Here is a 23,224-nt window from a genome sequence, read left to right as displayed (position 1 = left end):
CACTTTATTCTCCAAGTTGGAGCAGTTGCTATCTTCCTGTGCTTTGGTAAAGAAATGGTGTCATGGCAGGGCTTGTAATATTTGTGATATGAGAGAGATCATTTCATGGCTAGTTGGGCAAATGATAATGTAGGCAGAGCACATCCACAAATTGGATAAACAGATGGGCTTTTATTGCCGGAAATAATTTGTTCTTGGAATGAACATCTAACACTGGTGACTGTCACATCCTGACAGCAGAATGACATTTGGGATTAGAATCAGAACGACCTGGCACATTTCTGATGGATGGAATCTCTGAAGGAAACGAGTAGCAATTATTTATTAATATAATAAATTTAGTACATTATTTGTTTCAAATCAAATTCAGGATATTTTCATTCCTAAATATGTTTTCTTTTTATAAGCAATGAATTCCTGAATTCTCAATGGTACTAAAATTAATCTTAGTTTATACATTATACAAGACTACAATCAGAAGTATTTCATTATAGTGAAACCCATGGGCTGGATTAAAACTCTGATGTGACATTCTAATACTCACTTAAGAATGGTCTGGAATCGTCAACATTTTAGATATGAGAGGCAATTTTATTATATTGGTTAATGTGAAAATTTTGAAGTTAGGAACTATTCCTAACGTATTCCATGTATTCCATTTCTGTTTTCCAAAGTACAGTGTTATTGTCATAAACAGGCTGGATTAGGATCTGAATGTATGAGCAAAGACTTTGAGTCTGCTGGAGGGAAACAGAAAGGAAATACTCAAGGACATTGGCACCTTTTGACTAAGATTCCTAAAACATAGGAAATAAAGGCAAAAATAGACACGTGGGATTGTATCAAACCAAGAAGCTTCTGCACAGCAAAGGAAACAAGAGAGTAAAGAGAGCGGTGGGTGTGGTGTTGTGGTGAAGCAGGTAAAGCTGCCACCTGCAATGCTGGCATCCCATACAGACATTGGTTCAAATCTCAGCTGTTCCACTTGCACTCAAGCATTCTGCTAATGACCTGGGAAAAAGCAGCAAAAGATGTCCAAAGTATTTGGACCCCTGCCACCCACATGAGAAACCCAGATGAAGTTCCTGGCTCCTGGCTCCAGTCTGCTCAGCCCTGGCCGTTGCAGTCATCTGGACAGTGAACTAACAGATGGAGATCTCTCTGTCTCTCCCTCCCTCTTTGTAACAGGGACTTATAGATAAATAAACGATCTTTAAAAAAAGAAAGAGTGAGAAGACAATTGAGAAATAAGAGAAAACATTTGCATGTTATACATCTTATAATGATTTAGCATCCAGAATATGCAAGAAGTTCAAGAAATTCTGCAACAAAACAAACAATCCAGTTCAGAAATGGGCAAAGGATCTAAAAAGACATTTTTCAAGGAAGCAATACAGATCTCCAACAAACACATGAAAAGTGCTCAGAATTACTAACCATTAAAGAAATTCAAATAAAAGCCATAATGAATTTTCATCTTGCTCCAGTTACAAAGATTATTTTCCAAAAATAAAAAAAAATAATGAATGCCTGTAAGGACATGGAAAATATTGGAAAACAGTGTGGTGGCTTTTTAAAAACAAAAATAGATCTACTATATGACCCAGCTATCCACTTCTGGGAATGTATCTGAATGAAATGAAGTCAGTGTATGATAGAGATCTCAGCATTCCCAAGTTTATTACAACCCAATTCACAATAACAAAGATATGGAATCAGCCTAGATGCCCATGAATGGTTGCCTAGATAAAGAAAATTTGATGTATATGAATGACAAAATATTACTTAGACATAAAAAGAATGAAATTGTTATATTTACAAAAATAAATTGAATTAGCCATCACTGCAATAAGTGAAAGGAGCCAGACACATGTGAGGGTTAATATATACTATAAATATAACTATATGTATTGTTAATAATCTGTGGGAGCCATGCTATTTGGAAAACAGATATTTATAAACACTGTCTTCACTGAATTATATCTCTGCATAATAATCCTTGCTTTATCATCTTTGTCATTAATTCCACATGATTAGATATTATCACTACTTCCAAGAAAATAGCATGTGTTTGTATGTAAGTGATATTTACACTTAAAGTGAATGTAGCAAAATGTTATAAATCATTAAATCTTTTTGTACTCATTGAGCTCTTCTTTCTATTTTTCTGTATGATTTGAAATATTTTTGAATCACAAGTAAAAAGTAAAACAGATTTTCAACAACTCCTCTTGTGGATAAATGGGTCGTCGGGTGCCATAATCATTCCCCCAGTAACCATCGCTGTTGAATTTGAATACCATTTTCTTTGGTGCCTGAGCTTCCTTGAATTGTGAAATCCTAGTTACAAAGGCGTCATTCTTTAGTTCATTCACTCATTAGCTATATTTTGGATTCCTACTGTGTGCTCAACAGTGGAAACACTGCAAGAGATTGATTGCTGTTCTAAGATTACAACCTGGTAGTCTGATATTATGCACCAAAAAAGTCTTGGAACAAGCCTCCAAAGTACTTATGATAGATGTCTAACTTACAGAGAAAGTTAGTAGATGGAAGGAAGAAAGGAGAGAGAAAAACAATGAGAAAAAAAAAGACCAGGAGAGCAAGGGGTAAGCATCAAACCAGTCAGTGAATTCAAGTGTTGGTCTTGACGATGTATCAGGCACTGTAGCTAGATCTCAGAGCAGCAATGGTGAACAAGAAATATTTGGTTGTTAACCTTGCAAAATTCAGTTAAGGGAAAAACTCACAAGCTAGTTGAACAGAGCCCCAAATGTCTGAAATGAATAGGCTACTCACGTAATTGATGATGTAGAAATCAGTCTTTACAATGTCCTCAAAAAACCTAATTAACCAAACAAACCAACCTAAAAGAAAGTAAAACATAACATCCTGAGTATCTACAATATGCTCGACATTTTTTCAACACCATCTTTTGAATCCTTTTTAAAGTGACTGTAAATTTTATTTTGCAAATGACAAAACTAAGACTCAAAGATTCAAATTTTTTTTTACCTAAATTATATTGTCATGTAAGATTAAGTAGGAATTCAAAAGGAGATTGCTGAGTTCTGATTTTTCTTAACTGTTTACAGTCACAATAAACCTCTTACACAAAAGGAAATGAAAAGGTGCAGAAAGTTTTGTTCTGAAAGAATCTTGTATTTCAGTATTTGATTTTTAAAAATGCAATGAAATAAAATGAAGTAGTGAGATGAGAATTCAAGAGAAAATATAAGTACAATTGTAGCTTTATGAAAGCATTTATTGCTGCTTTTAATATAAACGCTCAGCTGATTTTCTGAGTGAAATCGTCTGTTTTCTGTTAACCTTCCCTTTGTCAGCATAATGCCTAACACAGCTCTGTACCTACTTACAGATGTCCGTGATCCAGGAAAGAAATGACCTCTACCAGTACTATATAGATAGACAAAGTCTGCCAGGATTTTCAAATGAGAGAAATTACATTCTTTCTGGTCTTATGTAGACAGAATGATGGATTATAGATTTATGTATTAAAGCTAAAATAGTTTGAATAACATAAATGCTACCAACATATTGTCGGTAATAATAAAATCAGCACCCAGAGTCAGATTGAAGGAAAAAAAATCTAAACATTATAAAGAAATTTATCTGCCAGTCTATGCTGGGAGAAAGTCAATAAAAGTTCAAACAATAAAGTGATACTAAATCTCAATTACCCTTTGTGGTACCATTAAAATGATTATGTAGTTTCATTTATTTGGGAAAGCATATTGATGTTTTTTTCCCTTTTTGGATCTGGTATTTACTTAATGGGGTAGCTGTAGAATAAAGATCTTTGTGGGGTTTCAGTATTTCTGGGATTCTATTTAAGGCATCTTTCCCCTCACCAAGTGCTGAATTTGTTGAGCACGTAATAGGAATTTATATTTAGCACTTCAGACAATAAAATACCCAAACTGTGTACAACTGATGGAAGGTCAAAGCCAATATGAATAAATCAGTATGCAAGAGTAGGCTAAATCTTAAAGATTATATATTAGAGTAGTTCGTCCATTTCCCCCCCCCTTTTCCCTCCAGCTGTGGGAAGTGATCCAATTTAAGTAGAAACTTGGTATATAGGAATTTCAATAATCAGATTGTACATATAAAATAATACATGTTTATGGGTCATTTCTAGCAGTGTGTCTCAGAATATTGATGGCTTGCAATTTCTATGAAATTAAGAAAAGAACAAGCAGATAGAGTCAGGTAAAAGGCAAATAAGTGTTTACATTGTCAGAAGTTTTTCTGTATAATACATGAATACTTTATATGTACAATGCATGGAGGGAGAGAGAAAATTAGAAAATCTTACCATAGAGAGCTATTTGCATGCTATATCAATAAAATGTATATTGTATGAATGAAAATTACTTATATGTTAATGTGTTTAAAATACACATTACAGAAGGGGTATGACATTCCATCTTAGAAAATGTAAAATTATATAGGAAAGCTCATAAAATTACAAAATATATCTATGCCAATTTAATGATTTAAAAATTGCCTTAATCTGGGCCAGCACCGCAGCTCAATAGGCTAATCCTCCACCTGGCGGCGCTGGCACACCGGGTTCTAGTCCCGGTCAGGGTGCCGGATTCTGTCCTGGTTGCCCTTCTTCCAGGTCAGCTCTCTGCTGTGGCCCGGGAAGGCAGTGGAGGATGACCCAAGTGCTTGGGCCCTGCATCCCATGGGAGACCAGGAGAAGCCCTGGATCCTGCCATCGGATCAGTGTGGTGCACAGGCCACAGCGCGCCAGCCATGGCGGCCATTGGAGGGTGAACCAACGGCAAAGGAAGACCTTTCTTTCTCTGTCTCTCTTTCTCACTGTCCACTCTGCCTGTCCAAAAAAAAAAAAAAAAAATTGCCTTAATCTGTTACACAGAAATATATTTTTAAAAATCTATAGAAACTAAAATAGGTAGATTTAGTAGTGTCTTATAACACTGAGATTTTCTTCATTTGTTAATAGTCAAAAAGGAAAATTCTGTATTAACCAGTGTATTAGTCTTTGCATGTTAGTTCATGGATTTTTTTTTTAAGTTAGTTTTTTTTTTTTTTCTCATCAGCAGCCTTCTTAACAGAAAACATGATGTAATTAAATAAAAATAAAGATATTTCAAGATCCTATAGAGAATGAACTGACTGTTGTTTCCTTCAAAATTTTCAATACAGTATATTTTCATTGTTAAAAATGAGTAATTTCATGAGCCAAACATTGTAACATTTATAATTTTTCCCAGGATGTACCTATTGCCAAATTTTGGTAAGCTTTCTTCTGGACTTTTATTCCTAACATACAGCTAGTTTTATATTTTTATAGGACAAGGCAGTGTGTGTGCATGTGTGTGTGTGACTATCACTTGTAATAGTGTTATTAATTGTATTTATGGGTTAATAATGAGTTATGCAATTGATATTCTATAAAGAAATTTAAGCTGGACAAGCATATAACTCAGGTCTCTGAATTGACAGTAGAGCCTTGTGAAATAACCAGAGAACCCAAGTCCAATGTAACTGATATTACAATTAATTAAAAATAAAAATAGAAATAAAAAATCATGATGCCAGCCCATCCAAATTCACCCATCACTAAGTGTTGTCTAATGATTGCTATTTCATTAGCACCTAAGCCAAAATAACTGTGACTATTTAGGTTGGTAAAAGAAAGTTAATGAAAATTAACCATGCTATAGAATGCTTGAATATTTTCATTTGATCTGAAAAAATAGGCAAAGACACATGAGTATCCCCTAAGTACCAAGATTATTGTCAATTTAATATAAGTTTATAACTCCTTAAAAACTGAATGATTAGTGCTGAAATGTGTTTTTAAAAATAATAGAGAGTGGGCCCAGTGCTGCGACATGGCAGATAAAGCCGCTGCCTGCAGTGCCAGCATCTTATATGGGAGCTGGTTCGAGACCCGGCTGATCCACTTTCAATTTCTCTGCCTCTGCCTCTCTGTAACTCTGTCTTTCAAATAAATAAATGAATATGTTAAAACATAATAGGGAGTAAAATAATAGAGAGTACAAAATAGGGTGGGATAAATACATGCACACAAACTAGGAGTAGTTGTCCCTAGTTGGAGGAGGGTTGGGTGCCAGTAGATTGTTTTTCATTTCACATACATATCTTTGATGTTGACTTTTAACCAAATCCACCTAGATACACATAGATAGCTCTTTTTACTGTTTGATATTTCATCTTGTTTTTGAAGATAAGAAGTGAAATTCATTAATTTTGACAACTTCTTAACCATCTTATTATTTTCTAAGGACTGCAATAACAAATCACCACAAACTGGGTAGCTTAATACAGCATAAATGTTGTATTACAGCTCTGGAGGATACAAGCCTGAAATCACGGTGTCAGTCAAGTACATTTCTTCTGGAGCTTGAGGGAAAACGTGTGCCTGTCTTTCTCTCATCACTTCTGCTGGCACTCAGCAGTTCTTGACATTCCCTAGCCCGCACATGGGTAGCTCCAAACTCTGCCTCTGGCTTCACATGCCCTTCCTCTCTGTGTCTTCTCCTTTTCTGTCTCAGAAGAGAATAGTCATGATTTGATTTATGACCCATCCAAATCCAAGATGGTCTTTTTTAGAACTTACCTTATTTATATGTGGAAAATCCCTTTTCTCACATAACGGCACATTCTGAGTCCCTTTATGGAATTTTCTTTGGGAAAGTAGGACAGTTAACCCACTACAAAGATTATTTCTTCAAATATTACCTATTATTTTTTATTTCTCTGGAATTTAATGAATTAAAAATAATTAAGCTAGTTTTTTTTTTTTTTTAAGATTTATTTATTTTCTTGATACTACACTTGATCTTAGCCAAAAGGCCAAGAAGGGATTATTTATTTACTTGAAAGTCAGAGTTATACAGCTAGAGTAGGAGAGGCCGAGAGAGAGACAGAGACAGAGAGGTCTTCCATCTGCTGGTTCACTCCCCAGAAGGCTGCAATGGCCGGAGCTGCGCGCATCTGAAGCCAGGAGCCAGGAGCTTCTTCCGGGTCTCCCATGTGGGTGCAGGGGCCCAAGGACTTGGAAGTGAAGCAGCCGAGACTGGAACCAGCGCCATGTGGGACGCTGGTGCCGCAGACAGGGGCTTTAACCCGCTGCACCACAGCACTGGCCCCAATTAAGCTAGATTAAAAAAGAATTAAATGAGAATTAGATGTCAGCACACTATCATTGGAGTCTCACATTCAATCCCATAGTCCCCATGTCCATCACTGTGTGTCCAACTTTGTTGTATTTTGTGTAACTTCTACATAGGTGATAGCTTTTGATACCCATCAAGGTACTCTGAGTTCGGAGTAAGAACTTATCCAGCTCACAGTTCTGGACATCAGCACTTTGGTATGTGTGCAGGTGGTTGATACTTCACTTATGCACTGATCATAGCTGATATTAGGTAGGTGTGTTCTTGCTTCAGTGGTCAGTTGGAGGATCTATCAAGCTGAGTGCTTTAAGGCAGCTATAACTTGAACAACTAGAACTACTGAGCCTCTTTCCCTTTAATCTCTCATCATTCAGCATCTTACCCCAGAAATATTTGTGTCATACCAGTAGAGTTCCATCATGATAAGCAGTAGTTTTGTTAAGTGAAACTTGCATTTGTAACTAGCACAAGATTAAGGCAAACACATTCTCTTGTCGAAATTAAGTGACAAAGCCAGAGTTTATTTTTGCATTTTAACTTCAACTGCTTTTTACTTATAAAAACTAGAATATGTTTCTAAACTGTATGTCAATAGGGTTCCTTTTGTGTACTGTGTGTTAAATTACATTTAATTTTATCATTGCACTATAAGAGACATATAACCAACTGCACATGTTAAGTGTACAACAATAATTGTATATTCCACTACATGGATATGCTATAATTTGCTTATGCACTCAACTATTAAATGATGTTCTGAGTATTTCAAGTTTTTGGCTAATATTTTTGAAATTCTGTTATGTATATTCATATATAAGTTTCTATATGGACATAAAGTTTAATATTTCCTTTATAAGTACCTAGGAAAGAAATGATTGTGTGATATGTCTAATTCATATTTGACTTTTAAAAAAATGTAAATCTCGTTTCCAAAGAGTTATGCCAGTTTACGTTCTGATCAGCTCTTTAGGGAGCATTCTACTTGGTGTGTATTGGGACTTCCATGTTTAATTGAACCTCTTTTTACATATTCATTGATGACTATCCCCCTTTGTAATGGGTTCCTCACTCACTCACTGCTGTGTTTGGAGGCTTCTTTAAATATTATTCATACAAATACTTTGTCACAAAAGTTATTTACAAGTGCTTGGGTTTATTTATTTACTTATTTGAAAGGTAGAAGTACAGAGAGAGAGAGAGACCTTCAGTTTGCTGGTTCACTCCCCAAATGTCCCTAACAGCCAGTTTTGGGCCAGGCTAAACCAGAAAATAAGAACTCCACCCTAGTCTCCTACACAGGTAGCAAGGACTCCAGCACTTGGGCCATTCTCCACTGCCCCCCAAGGTGTTCAATAGCAGGGAGTTGAATTGGAAGTGGAGTAGTTGAGACTAGAACCCATGCTCTAATATGAGGTACTGGAGTTGCAATCAGTAGCTTAATCCATTGCACCACAACACCAGCCCCACCTATGCTTGCTTTTTTTCTATCCTATGACTAAGAACCTTAACAGCAACTTTGCAATATCAGAAACACTTTTATTTTAAGAGATTTATTTATTTATTTGAAAGTCACAGTTATACAGAGAGAGGAGAGGCAGAGAGAGAGAGAGAGAGAGATCTTCATTCTCCAATTGGCCACAATGGCTGGAGCTGTGCCAATCTGAAGCCAGGAGCCAGGAGCTTTTTCCAGGTCTCCCATGTGGGTGCAGGGGCCCAAGGACTTGGGCCATCTTCTACTGCTTTCCCAGGCCACAGCAGAGAGCTGGATCAGAAGAGGAGCAGCTGGGTCTTCAATCATCGCTCACATGGGATGGCACTTCAGGCTAAGACATGAATCCACTGTGCCACAGCGCCAGCCCCAAGAAACTCTTAAATTTGATGGAGTTGAATCAGCATTTTCTGTCTTCTTTGAGTCACAGTATTAGTTTGAATGTATTTTACATGCAAGAGGAAGGTGAAAGGAGGGTTGAGGAATTAATTATTCCATCTCCTGAATATTTACAACCCCTGAAATATAATGAGTTAAAATCCAATCACTGATATGATGAAGTTAGGGGTTGGGCTTTTGAAAGACAGAATGATGGCCGAGCCCTCATGTATGGAATAAGTGTCCTTTTAAAGATGACTTAGAGAGCCGTCCTGTGGGGACACAGAAGGAAGCACTTAAAGAGAGCAGGCCCTCTTGAGACATTCAATCTGATGGCAATTCCATGCTAGACTTCCTTTCCTCCACACTTGTAGGAAATGCTTTTGCTAGGGGCTGCCGCTGTGGCTCACTTGGTTAATCCTCCGCCTGCTGCGCTGGCATCCCATATGGGCCCTGGGTTCTAGTACCAGTTGCTCCTCTTCCAATCCAGCTCTCTGCTGTGGCCCAGGAGGGCAGTGGAGGATGGCCCAAGTGCTTGGGCTCCTGCACACACATGGGGAGACCCGGAGGAAGCACCTGGCTCCTGGTTTCAGATCAACCCAGCGCTGGCCATAGCAGCCATTTGGAGGGTGAACCAACGGAAGGAAGACCTTTCTCTCTGTCTCTCTCTCTCTCACTGTCTAACTCTATCTGTCAAATTAAAAAAAAAAAAAAATCTCTGTATCTGCCTCCCTGTCTGTAACTCTAGCTCTCAGATAAATAAATAAAATCTTAAAAATAAAAAGAAACGCTTTTGCTTGTAAGATACCCACTTTGTAGTATTTCATTAAACAGCCTACACAGAATGACACACTTTCCAGACACAAATCATGAGACCCAAATTCTGCTCAACATTCTTGGAATAAATGAGCTAAGTTCCCTACATTCTCTTTCGGAAGATAGAAGTAAACAGAATACTTCTCAACTAATTCTATGAGGCCAGGATCATGATAACAGAAAAAAATCAGAATAAAATTACAAAAATGGGAAGCTACGTTCCAATTATTCACAAACATAGTTGTAAAATTCCTTTATTTTAGTTAATTTTCTTTTGCCATAACTAAATACCCAAAGCTGAATAATTTATAAGCAAAAAAGTCTTATTCAGCTCAATTTTAATAGTATTGCACCAGGATCTACACAGCATCTGGTGAGGGCCACATAGCAGAGGATGAGGAGTAAATGAGCATTTGCAGAAAAGAGATTGTAACCAATCCAGTCCCACAAGAGTGAGAGCTTACTCCCATGAGAGAAACTGGTCACTCCTCATTTTTTAACTGTAATTGTCGATTTTTCTATTTCAATTTTTATTTCTTTGCCTTTTGCAGTTTTTAAGAAAAATTTATTATTTCATTCAAAAGGCTGATATGCAGAGAAAAATGGAAAGTGTGTGTGTGTGTGTGTGTGTGAGAGAGAGAGAGAGAGAGAGAGAGAGAGAGAGAGAGACATCTTCCATTTGCTGGTTTATTCCTCAAATGGCTGCAACGGCCAAGGCTGGGCAGCCCAAAGCCAGGAACTTTATCCAAGTATCCAACATGTGTAGCAGAGGTCCAAGACTTGGCACACTTTCTGTCCCCACTGCCATGTGCACCAGCTGGGAGCTGGATTGGAAGTGCAGTAATCAGAAATTGAACCATTGCCCATGTGGGATACTGGTATTGCAGGCAGTGATTTAACCTTCCAAGCCACAGCACCATCAGCACAGTCACTCTTAAATTTCCCATCTACCACTCAACTACATTGGAAACCAAATTTTAAAACAAGTTTTGATGAGGACAGACCGCTTCCAAAGCATAGCAACATTAGCAAATATAATACAACAATGCAAGAAAAGTTATATACCATTTGCAGGTGAAAACATTCCGCAATGCAAGGATGACTCAACTTTCAAAAATCCATTAATATAATCTATCATTTAACAGATTGAAGAAGGAAAATCACATGACTGCATTAATAAATATAAAAAGATTTTTGCAAAACCAATGTGCATTCATGATAAAAATTTAATAAACTAAGAGTAGAGAGCAAGTTTCTCAGGTCTCTACAAAATATCTATTTTAACAACCTACAGCTAACCATATATTTGGCAGTAAGAAACAAGATGCATTCCCATGAGGATGGAGAAAAAGGCAGTAATACTCCCGCATACCACTACTTTGACATCAAGCTGGAACTCTAGCTTACATAATCAGACAAGAGAGAAAGGATACATACAGGGAAGGAAGAAATGAAACTGCCTTTAATCACAGATTATGTCACCACCCATGTAAAAAGAAAAAGAAGAAAAAAAAAACTGGCCAAAGTCAGCCAGAAATGGGGCAGAAATTGTGGTGTAGTAGGTTAAGCTACAACATGAGGTAATTCACGTGCTCAGATCAGAATGCCTGACTCAATGCCAGCTGCTCTGTGCTCAGATCCAGAACCTGCTAATGCACCTGGGAGGCAGTTGGTGATAACCCAAGTACTTGGGTTTCTGCTTCCTTTGTGGGAGACCCACGTGGGATTCCTGGTGCCTGGTCAGCCCTTGCTCTTATGGGCATTTAGGATGGATGTAAACTAATGGATGTAAGACTGATCTCTTTTTCTCTTTCCATCTGTCATATACCTTTCAGATGTATAAATCTTAAAAAAAAAAAAAAAACTTAGAAACTACTAAGTGTTAAATATAACAAAGTTGCAGAATACAGTGTTATCATACAAAAGACAATCTCTTTCCTACATATCAGTAATTAACAAGCAGTATTTGAAATTAAAAATACAGCAGAATTCACATTATAACCCTCCCAAATGAAATGCTTTGGTGCTCATATGATATAAAAAATGTAAAAGACAGGGGCTGGTGTTGTGGCCTAGTGGGTTAAATCACTGCCTGTGACACCAGCATCTTACACAGGTGCTGGTTTGTGTCCTGGTACTCCACTTCTGATTCAGCTCCCTGTTAAAGGCCAGGGAAAGCAATGTAAGATGGCTCAGGTGTTTGGGACCCTGCCACCCATATGGGAAACTCATTAGAATCTCCTTCAGCTTGGCCCATCCCTTTCCATTGCAGCCATCTGTTGAGTGAACCCGTGAATGGAGTCAGTCTCTCTCTCTCTGACTCAGGCTTTCAAATAAATAAATAAGTCTATAAAAAAGTAAAGGATAAATATGAGGAAAACTACATAATTCTCATTAAAGACATTAAAAAACTAATGAGTGAAGAGATATTTTAGACCTATAAATTAGAATAGTGACAATATATCAGTTTTTCCCATTTGATGAACAGATTCAATGCATTCCCAGTCAAAATGCCAGTGAGTGATTGCTTATGTATCAGCAAACTGATTACAAAGTTTATAAGGAAAGACAAAAGACCCTGAATAGCCAAGCCAGTATTGAAAGAGAACAACGCATTTGGAGAACTGGCATTATCCACCCTCATGAATTACTATGAAACCACAGTATTCAATCCAGCACAGTGTTGGCAAAATAATTTACCAAAAGGTTATTGGAACAGAATGGAGAGCCCAGAAAAAGATCCTTATAAGTCTGGGTATATAAGCATAACACATACATATAATCAATTAACTGCTGACAAGGGTCGAAGACAATGCAGCAAGACAAGGCAGCCTTGATGATGGATGTTCATTTCCTACAATGCACACCCTTGGAGGTAGCAGATGATGGCTCAAGTAGTTGGGTACCTGCCACCCACATGGGGTGAGTTTCTGTCTCCTGGTGTCAGCCTGGTTTAGGTCTGGACATTGTCAATATTTGGGGATGAACCAGCAGATGGGAGCTCTGTCTCTCTGCCTCTGAAATAACAATCATAACAAACAAACAAATGAATAAACGATGCTAGAACAAGTAGACATCCATATGCCAAGAGTAAATAAATAATTCTAAACCGAATAAATACACTTCACAAAAATTAACTCAAAATGTGTTACAAACATAAACAAAAATTCAGAAATATGAAACTCTAACAAAGCATAGAAGAAAATTTGTTGACTTTGGACTTACCATTGGCATTTAAGATACAGCATCAAGGGCATAATCCATCAAAGAAATAATTGATAAGCTCTGTGAGAGACTTTGTCACAAGAAAGAAAAGACAAGTCCTGTATTGAGAGAAAACATTTGAAAAAGACATAGCTGATAAAGGACTGTTATCTAAAATATGCAAACAGTACATAAAACCCAAAGATAAGAAAATAAACAAATTGAAAATGGAATACCTTAGCAGACACCTCATCAAAGAAGATTTTCAGGTGACAAATAAGCAAATGAGGAGATGCTCCTCATCAGATGTCTTCAGGGAAATGCAAATTAAAAGAACAACAAAACACAGCAACATACCTAGGAGATGGTTAAAATTCAAAGCACTGACAACACCAAAGGCTGCTGAGAAGGTGTAGTCATAAGAACTCTGATTCATCATTGATGGGAAGGTAAAATGTTACAACATCTTGGAAAGACAGTTTGATGATTTCTTACAGAACTAAACATATTCTGACAATATGATCCAGCAATCACACTCCCAAAAGGTATCAGAATTTACCCGAAGGATTTGAGATATTATGTCTCCCCCCCAAAAAAAAACTGAATCGCAGCATTTAAAATTCATAATTGCAAGGATTGGTGATGTGGCGTAACGGGTAAAGCCACCGCCTGCAGTACAGGCATCCTGTATGAACGAAGGTTCAAGTCCTGGCTGCTCCACTTCTGATCCAGCTCTCTGCCTTGGCCTGGGAAAGCAGTAGAAGATGACACAAGTCCTTGGGCCTCTGCACCTCATAATAAGACCCAGAGGAAGCTCTTGACTCCTGGCTTGGGATCGGTGCAGCTCCGGAACATTGCGACCATTTTGGCTAGTGAACCAATGGATGGAAGACCTCTCTCTCCCTTTCTCTCTCTCCCTCTCTCTCTCTCCCTCTCCTCTCTCTGTAACTCAAATAAATAAATAAATCTTTAAAAAATAAATAACATAATTCATAATTGCAGAAATTTGGACAGAGCTACTACTACAGTTGAATACAAGGAAAAAATAATACATTCAGAAAATGGAATGTGATTCAAAACTTGAAAGAAACCAACTATCAAGCCTTGAAAAGATACACTACAAAGTGAAAACACACCATATACTTTATGATTCCAACAGCAAGACATTCTGTAAAAGTTGAAAATATGGAAACAGTTAAAAGATCAGAGACTTCCAGGGGATATGGGAAAGAAGGAATGCAGAGAACAGGATACTTTGGGGGCAGTGAAATGGCCATGCATAATACTACAATCGTTCATGTAAGTTATCAGATGTTTGTTTCAATTTGTAGCATGGATAGGAGTGAACACTCATGTAGACTGTGGACTTTGGGTGAACATGATTTGTCAATGTAAGTTCATTAATTGTAATTAATGTGCCCCTCTGTCTTTTGATGTTCAGAAAGGGGGAGGAACATGTGTGAGGGGGCAGGGTAAAGAATGAAATCTTGAATCTTCCTGTTAATTTTGCTGTGAACCTCAACGCTAAAATGATGAAACAATTAGAGCAAGATATAGAATAACCCATTACCCCATATATTTCTTTTGTCCTCCTTTTTTAGTACATACAGAAAATTATCATTCGGATTTATGTAAGCATAAATTAGCTCTATTATTGTTGAACTTTGTAGAAGTGGATTCATATACTATAAAAGAAATTTGTTAATCTACGGTCACAACAATTTTCTCATATAATTCCTTTCAGAACTTTATTCTTTCAGATGTAAATGTGAGATACTTGGTCTATTTTTAGATAACTTTTATGCTTCAAATCATTAAACAAAGTTTGTTATTAGTTTTGCATATGAATATATAATTGTTTCATTTATTGAAAAAGTTATCCATTCTCTGTTGAATTGATTTAGCATCTTTGTTGAAAATCAATTTATGATGATCTATGAATAAATCTATTTCTTATCATATAATCCTATACTATTGATCTACTTTTGTGTCTTCCAGTACTTTAAAACTACAGTGTCATACAATAAGTCTGGAAATCAGATAGTGTAAATTCTATAATTTTATTCTTCTTTTGCCAATTGTTTTGACTCTACTGTCATTTGAAATTCTTTCTAAATTCTAAAATCAGCTTATTAGTTTATACTAGAAAGCCTGTTGGGGGGTTTTATTGGGCTGACTTTGAATCTGTAGTCCAATTTTGTGAGAATTGACATCTTAACAATAATACAATTTCTGATACAAGAACATTCGATAACACTCCAATAATTTTGGTTTTCTCTAATTCCTCTCAGTGATGTTTTCTAGGTTTCAGTGATAGGTCGCAAGTGTATTTTATCCAATATAGCCCTAAATATCTCATTTTGATGTTATACAAATGATATTTTAAATGTCATTTTCTTATTATAACTGTTTCATAAAACACAATTGATTTGTTCACATCAATCTTGTAGCTGCATCATCTCTACATTATCATATTACTTCTAGTATGTTTTTAAATAAATTTTATAGAATATACAATACGAAAAATATCATCTTCAAATAAGAGAAATATTTTGATTTTTTTCCTTTCCAATGTGAATGTCTTTCATGTCTTATTTTGTCTTATTGCTCTGGACAGACAATATTTAATGAAATTGGAGGAAGAAAACATATTTATTTTGTTCCTAAGCTCATGGGATAATTACATAGTCTTTCCCATTAAGTGGTGAGTTTAGCAGTAATAATTGGAATGTTATAAACCATAGAAATAATGGTAGTTTATTAGTTTAAAGAAGTTTCTTTCTATACCTAGTTTGTTGATACTCTTAAGACTATACATACATTTTCTCAGATTTTCAAATGAGTCCTTTTTTTTCCTGCAAAATTATTTGCTCTGAGATCAATTTATCTGATTTTAAAATAGTCCATCATTCCTTTAGTTATCACCAATATGCTATATTTTAACCTGTCCTTTTACTTTGAACTTAATTTTGTCTTTATATTGAAAATGCATGGCTTAGATACTTCTTTCAGTTCTATCTTGTTTATTCATTCATTATGACTGTACTGCCTTTGAACTGGGGTTTGAAGAACTTATATATTTTATGTGATTTTTGATATAGCTGGTTTTAACTTTCATCTTACTATTTGTTTTCTACTGACTCCGCTTCCCTCTGCATTCAGCACTTTATCTGCCATATTTTGAACTTAATTGACTACATTTATGATACATTTTTCTTCCTTTTTGATTTGCTAGCCGTAATTCTTTGTATAATACCTTAGTGGTTGCTTTAGGTTTTATAGTATACATCTTTATTATATCAGACTTATTTTAATTTATTTAAACTCAAATGATATTGTAATTCTTCACATATAGTGTAATTATGTGATAACTATATGTTTATAATCCTCCACTCAGTCTCTGTGCCGCTGTCATACAATTCACTTATACAAATTTAAATTTACCCATGAATTTACCCGCAAGTCTTTCATTTTCTGGGTTCTTCATTACTTTTGTTGATCCAGATTTCCTGCTAGTGAAGTATTTAGGACAATTTTGAATAAATTATACTTGGGACTGAAACCTAGGAAATATTACTGAGAAGAATTAACGTCTGATTATTGAATATTTGAAATAATGTTGTGATAGTTATTTATTTATTTATTTAAATTATTTATCTGTTTGAAAGGCAAAGTGACAGAGAAAAGGAAAACACACACACACACACATACACACACATACAGAGAGAGAAAGAGAGAGAGAGAGATCTTCCATTTGATGATTCACACTGCAAATGACTACAATGGCCAGAGCTGAGCCAGGCCAAACGCAGGAGCCTGGAACTCCTTCCGGGTCCTCCATATGGATGACAGGGACCCAGGTACATGGTCCACCTTCCACTGCTTTTCTGGGCACACTAAAGGAGCTCTATCAGATGTGGAGCAGCCAGGGCTCAAACTGGTGCTCATATGGGATGTCGGTGCCACAGGTTGTGACTTAACTTGTTGTGCCACAGTGATGACCATGTGATAGCTATTTTAATGCTACTGTGTACTAATTTTATCTCTGTGTTATGTTTAAGACAATAAAAAAATCATTGCTTTTTCCTTTATGATTCGGCCATGTTTTTTTAGTTTTTTTTTTTTTAATTGGGTTTCAAGGATTATCAATTTTACCCTGAAAGTTTATATTTTAAATTTGTTTAATGTACACATTTGAGAGCCAGAGAATCAGAAGGAGAGAGAAAAGAGAGACATGAACACAGAGACCTCACATTGCTGGTTCACACCCCAAATGCCCACAATGCTTAGGGGTGAGCTGGGGAAAGTACCAGGAGCCAGAAGTTGAGCTGGGTCTGCCACATGAATGGCTAGGCATCACCACTGACTCCTAGGATTTGCTTAGCAGGAAGCTGAACCAGCAGCCAGGCCAGCAAACTAACCCAAGTATTCTGATGTGGGACACAAATATTTAACCAGAGTCTTAACCGCTATGCTAAATGTCCCCTCCCCAGTGCTACATTGTTTTAGTATTCTATAAATATCCTTGAGTTTTATTATGAGATGCACTTATCTTAGTTGCAAGTCCTTTTGTTTGTTCATGTTTTTTTCCTCTTTTTTAGCATTTATTTAATAAATATAATTTTCCAAAGTAAAGTTTATGGATTACAATGGCTTTTTCCCCGCCATAACTTCCCTCCCACCCACAACCCTCCCATCTCCCGCTCCCATTCCATTCTCATCAAGATTCATTTTCAATTATCTTTATATACAGAAGATCAATTTAGTATGTATTAAGTAAAGATTTCAACAGTTTGCACCCATACCGAAACACAAAGTGTAAAATACTGTTTGAGTATTAGTAATAGTATTAATTCACATTGGACAACATATTAAAGACAGAGATTCTACATGGGGAGTAAGTGCACAGTGACTCCTGTTGTTGACTTAGCAAATTGACGCTCTTGTTTATGGCGTCAGTACTCACCCTAGGCTCTTGTCATGAGTTGCCAAGGCTATGGAAGCCTTTTGAAATCACCAACTCTGATCTTATTTAGACAAGGTCATAGTCAAAGTGGAAGTTTTCTCTTCCCTTCAGAGTCTTTGATGGCCTGTTCTTTCCACTGGGATCTCACTCGCAGAGATCTTCCATTTAGGTTTGTTTTTTTTTTTTTTTTTCCCCACAGTGTCTTGGCTTTCCATGCCTAAAATACTCTCGTGGGCTCTTCAGCCAGATCTGAATGCCTTAAGGGCTAATTCTGAGGCCAGAGTGCTGTTTAGGATATCTGCTATTCTATGAGTCTGCTGTGTATCCCGCTTCCCATGTTGGATTGTTCTCTCCCTTTTTAATTCTATCAGTCATTATTACCAGACACTAGTCTTGTTTATGTGATCCCTTTGACTTTTAGTCCTATCATTATGATCAATTGTGAACTGAAACTGATCACTTGGACTAGTGAGATGGCATTGGTACATGCCACCTTGATGGGATTGAATTGGAATCCCCTAGCACGTTTCTAACTCTACCATTTGGGGCAAGTCCGATTTACTTTGAAGTGTTACTAGTTGGCATGAAATAGACTCCAGGGTCAATTTTCTCTTACTATGGAATCAAAACATTTTTGGATTTTCTACCTGTTACCCATAATTGTTAATTGTTTTACTCTGTATATTGAAAAAGATGGACCCCACAGACCCAGCAGGAGCTGTCCCCTCCTCTGGCCAGTGACATCAGGGCAGTTCTGCAAGTAGGCCGCAGGACCCCTGAGCAACCCCCACCTATGCCTGGACCCTCGCACACAAGGGCCTTCTGTGGGGGGTTGGGGAGTTCCTTGCCCTGGAGCCTGCAGGGGCCTGACCCCTCTGCCCACCAACTTTTGCTGCTTTCCCGTCCTGTCCAGCCCTTGTCTCAGCCTGGCTCTCCTGGCCCAGTGCCCCTGCTCAGATGGACCTGGAGCGCCCACCACAGCCCCTCTTTGGGACCCCCAGTCCCCTGCTGAAGAAGGAGCCCCCTGGCTATGAGGAAGCCATGAACTAGCAGACCAAACAGCAGATGAAGGTACTGGGCCCTGCCAGGGAGGGCCGCACCCAGCCCCCCGGAAGAGCACAGGGCAGGGGGAGGCCAGCCTGTGTCCACCACGGGGCAGGAACGCCAGGGCCTCCAGCTGGCTGAGTGTAGGGAGGGCGCTCCGAGGTCTGTGTGGAAGGAGGGGCCCAGGGCCCAGGGCCAGGCGGGGCTGACTTCCAACAACTGTTGTCTCTAATCCTTTTGTAAAGTATATTTTTGGTCCAAGCACTTACTAATCTGTATTGATTTGAAGACTTGAGTGGGATAATCTGAATATATCTAGATATTACTCCAGGTAACTATTAGTTCTCCAAACTTTTGTCCTTTGAACTCCAAATTCTGGGACTGGCACTGGATGCCAGCATCTCATAAGGGTGCTGGTTAGAGTCCTGGCTGTTCCACTCCTGGTCAACTTCTTGCTAATGCGCCTGGGAAGGCGGCAGAATATGGCCCAAGTGCTTGGACCCCTGCATCCACGTAGGAGACCCAGAAGAATTTCCTGACCCCTGCTCCTGGCTTCAGATGGGCGCAGCTCAGGCCATTGCAGCCATTTGTAGAGTGAACCAGAAGATGGGAGATATCTCTCTCTCTCTCTCTCCCTCCCTCTCTCTCTCTCTTTCCCTCTCTTTCTCTTTGTAATGCTGCTTCAAATAAATAAATAAATGAATCTTTAAGACAATTTTTTTGCCTTTTCCTGTATCCCAACTTGGTTTATGTTGGTCATAAACATAAAATCCACTGCTGGTTTATGTTGGACATAGTATAGCAGTATAGACACTCTCCAAGCAGTAAGCTGAGAAAATCTTAAGGGCTCATATAATCTGTTTTGTGTCAGTTATGTGTCACTCTTCTTCACTGCCTGACATGCACGCTCATAACAATTATTGTTCATATATAATTTTATATGCATTTTGTATATTTACATATTTGTTGAGAGAAAGTTATAAAATCTCATTAAATATGAGTATATATATGCATATAAGCATACCCACAGTGTATGAAATATATAGGATGAGGCTTCAAAAATTCATAAGAAAACATATATTATGAGAAAACTATATGTGGATTTCATTTTGTTTCATGAAAATACACATACATTTTAATTCTATTTTCCATAAACTGTTAAAAATATTATTTGAGAGGCATGAAAATGGTAGAGAGAGAAAGAGAGAGAGAGAGAGAGAGGCAGGAGAGCACTCCCATCCACTGCTTCATCCCCCAACACTTGGGCAATGGTCAAAGCTGAGCCACAGAAGCCAGGAACCAGGAGTTCAGTTTGGATGGTCTCTAATTTGGGTGGCAGGGAACCAACTACTTGAGCTATGTCTTGCTGCCCCACTGAGTCCAGCAAAAAGCTGTAGTTAGGAGTCAGAACCAGAAATCTAACCCAGGCACTCTGGTATGGGATCCAGGCATCTGACTGCTAGTTCAAACTAGTAGTTGCACTAATAGCCACCCCATCATAAAGTTTTCAAAGGATGTGTTGGTGTGCGTGTCACTGTGTGCATGTCTTACTTTACTAATTTGAGTGAACTCTTAGGTTGTTTATATATATATATATATATATATATATACACACACACACGTATATATATACATATTCTTAAATTAAAACCTTGATCCCTTCTAATTCAGGCCAATAATTGTATGTATTTTCCTCAAAATGTCTTATCTAAAACAGGAGGAAAATCCTTACTATTTTATTTCACTGTCTTCATTGTTTTACAGATTTTTTTTTTCTAGGCTGCTTTGTACTGAAGCTGAAATGGTGTAAAGATTATGAATGTGTGTGAAGCTCTCTCTTCTTGTTCCAAGACCTTTTCCTCTCCCCTCAGGTAAGGATTAATGCCCACAGGTTTGGGTTCCTGGTATCATCATATGCCAGTAGGACAGATATGGCTTCACTTCTTGCTTACCACATCGCTTTCAAGTTTCTTTTCACCTTTCCCCTCTTGTGATTTTCCTTTAGCTTCCTTAGAGATATCTTACACATTCAAAGATGAGTTTGTTGAAGCCAGCACTGTAGTATGGCAGGTTAAGCCAACGCCTACAATGCTGGCATCCTGTATGAGTGCCGGTTTGAGTCCTGCCTGCTCCACTTTCCATCCAGCTTTCTGCTAATGCACCTGGGAAACAGAGGGTGAAGACGTGAGTGCTTGGGTCCCAGTCAACCACATGGGAGACCCAGATGGAGTTCCAGGTTCCTGGATTTGCCTGATTCGGCCCTGGATGTTGCAGGAATTTTCAGAGTGAACCGGTGATTGGAAGATTCTCTTTCTCTTTTTCTCTCTTTCTTTATAACTCTGCCTTTCAAATCAATCCTTTTTTTAAAAAAAAAGTCTGTCAAAATATTAATCATTTCTAGATATTTAATAATGCATACCACTCAGACCATCAAAGAACCATATTGCTAAAGCAATCCTAAGTAACAATTTTAAAGACAACATTTATAATTATTCCCCACAATGTATTTTTTTTATTTCTGACAGGAATCTGGAGCAAAGAACTTAACTAAAACATATCATCCTTATTGTGATAGATGCCTTTGCACAATACACTGATTAAATCAATGTATCTCAGTGTTGATGGTGTGAAATAATTAATTTTATTGATATTCTCCCCACACAAATTAAATTGGACATTTCTTTTGACATTATGAGGATAAGTCCCATCTTTTTTCCATAGGCAGCTGGTTGTTTTACTAACATTCAAATAAGTTATCATAGCTCTAAATGTTCTTTTTGATGACATGAAATGTCTTAGATAATAAAGAATAAAAAAAATAATGATTATTTCAGCAACATATGAAAGAAAATGCATGTTTAAGAAATGTTTGAAACAGAGAAAATAAGAAATGAATTGTTCAGAATAATATTTATTATGCTGGAGAATGAGTTTTTAATAGAAAGTACATTTGGCAATGAAATTCCTGAAGTAATCATTGAGCATGACATGATTTGACATTATAATCATTCACCTTACATCCCTTGTACTGATTCTTTATTTGGTAAGCAAGACTGTCTGTATATTTTGACTTTCTGTGTGGTTTTTGCAAAATGAATAACTTGATCAAGAAAATACAAATCTTGTCTGCTTAGCATTGTTAATAAGTTAGCATTCAATTTTACATCAAATTTTTTATGAGCTAGGTGAGTACAAGACAGGCAATCAGGAAGAAAATTGAAAAACAAAGAATAATATCTGAACTATTGTGAACACAGTGATTTTGGGATGCTATACACATCACTAGCTTGTCAGCCATTTCATAGATAAGTCCTCTGACTTAGTAAAGCCAGTAGTCATTCATTCCCATCATTTTTAATTCAGTCATTCAACCACTCATTCATCCATCTCTCCAATCATTTGTTCACTCACTGAATCAGCACTTACTGTCTCCTATACACCTCGCTCTGTGCTCGTTGATAGTAATGAAGAGACAAATCTCTAATCCCCTATAATTTATCTTTCTTTGTCAGAGAAGAGGAAGTGTAAAATATATAAATATAATCATGTATTGCAAATTGAAAAAGTTACAGCATTCAGAGGAGTTGCAAAGGAGAGAGTGATCAGTTTTTGTTTGCCATGGAATATTAAAGTGAGAGAGAGAGTGAGAGAAGGGGGGAAAATATGTATAATTTTCTCAATATTGTAACTTCTTTCATTTTCTAATAATGATATTTACCTTGATAAGACAGTATAATTAAATCACAGTATTTTTGAATGGCAAATTTTATAAGTAGCTAATATATAAATTACTGCATGAAAGTAATCAGAATTTAGACCCCAATACAATAGTACTGGGGGACTTCAATACTCCACTCTCAGAGACAGATCAACAGGACAGAAGATCAACAAGGATACAGTAGATTTAAATGACACTATAGCCCAAATGGATCTAACAGATATCTACAGAACTTTTCATCCTACATATAAAGCATTTACATTCTTCTCAGCAGTACATGGAACCTTCTCTAGGATTGACCACATACTAGGCCATAAAGCAAGTCTCAGCAAATTCAAAAGAATTAGAATCATACCATGCAGCTTCTCAGACCATAAAGGAATGAAGTTGGAAATTAGCAACTCAGGAAT

At 37.2% G+C, this 23,224-nt stretch overlaps 1 pseudogene; it reads right to left on the bottom strand.

Annotated features, from left to right (window-relative positions):
- Positions 1–6,809: 6,809 nt before the first annotated feature.
- Positions 6,810–6,888, bottom strand: LOC127491952 (U2 spliceosomal RNA; annotated as a pseudogene).
- Positions 6,889–23,224: the final 16,336 nt, after the last annotated feature.

Source organism: Oryctolagus cuniculus, chromosome 3 (assembly GCF_051225735.1).
Source record: "Oryctolagus cuniculus isolate XC-2025 breed Fujian yellow rabbit chromosome 3, ASM5122573v1, whole genome shotgun sequence".
In the NCBI taxonomy this organism is placed as follows: Eukaryota; Metazoa; Chordata; class Mammalia; order Lagomorpha; family Leporidae; genus Oryctolagus; species Oryctolagus cuniculus.
This window is presented reverse-complemented; position numbering and strand designations above follow the sequence as displayed.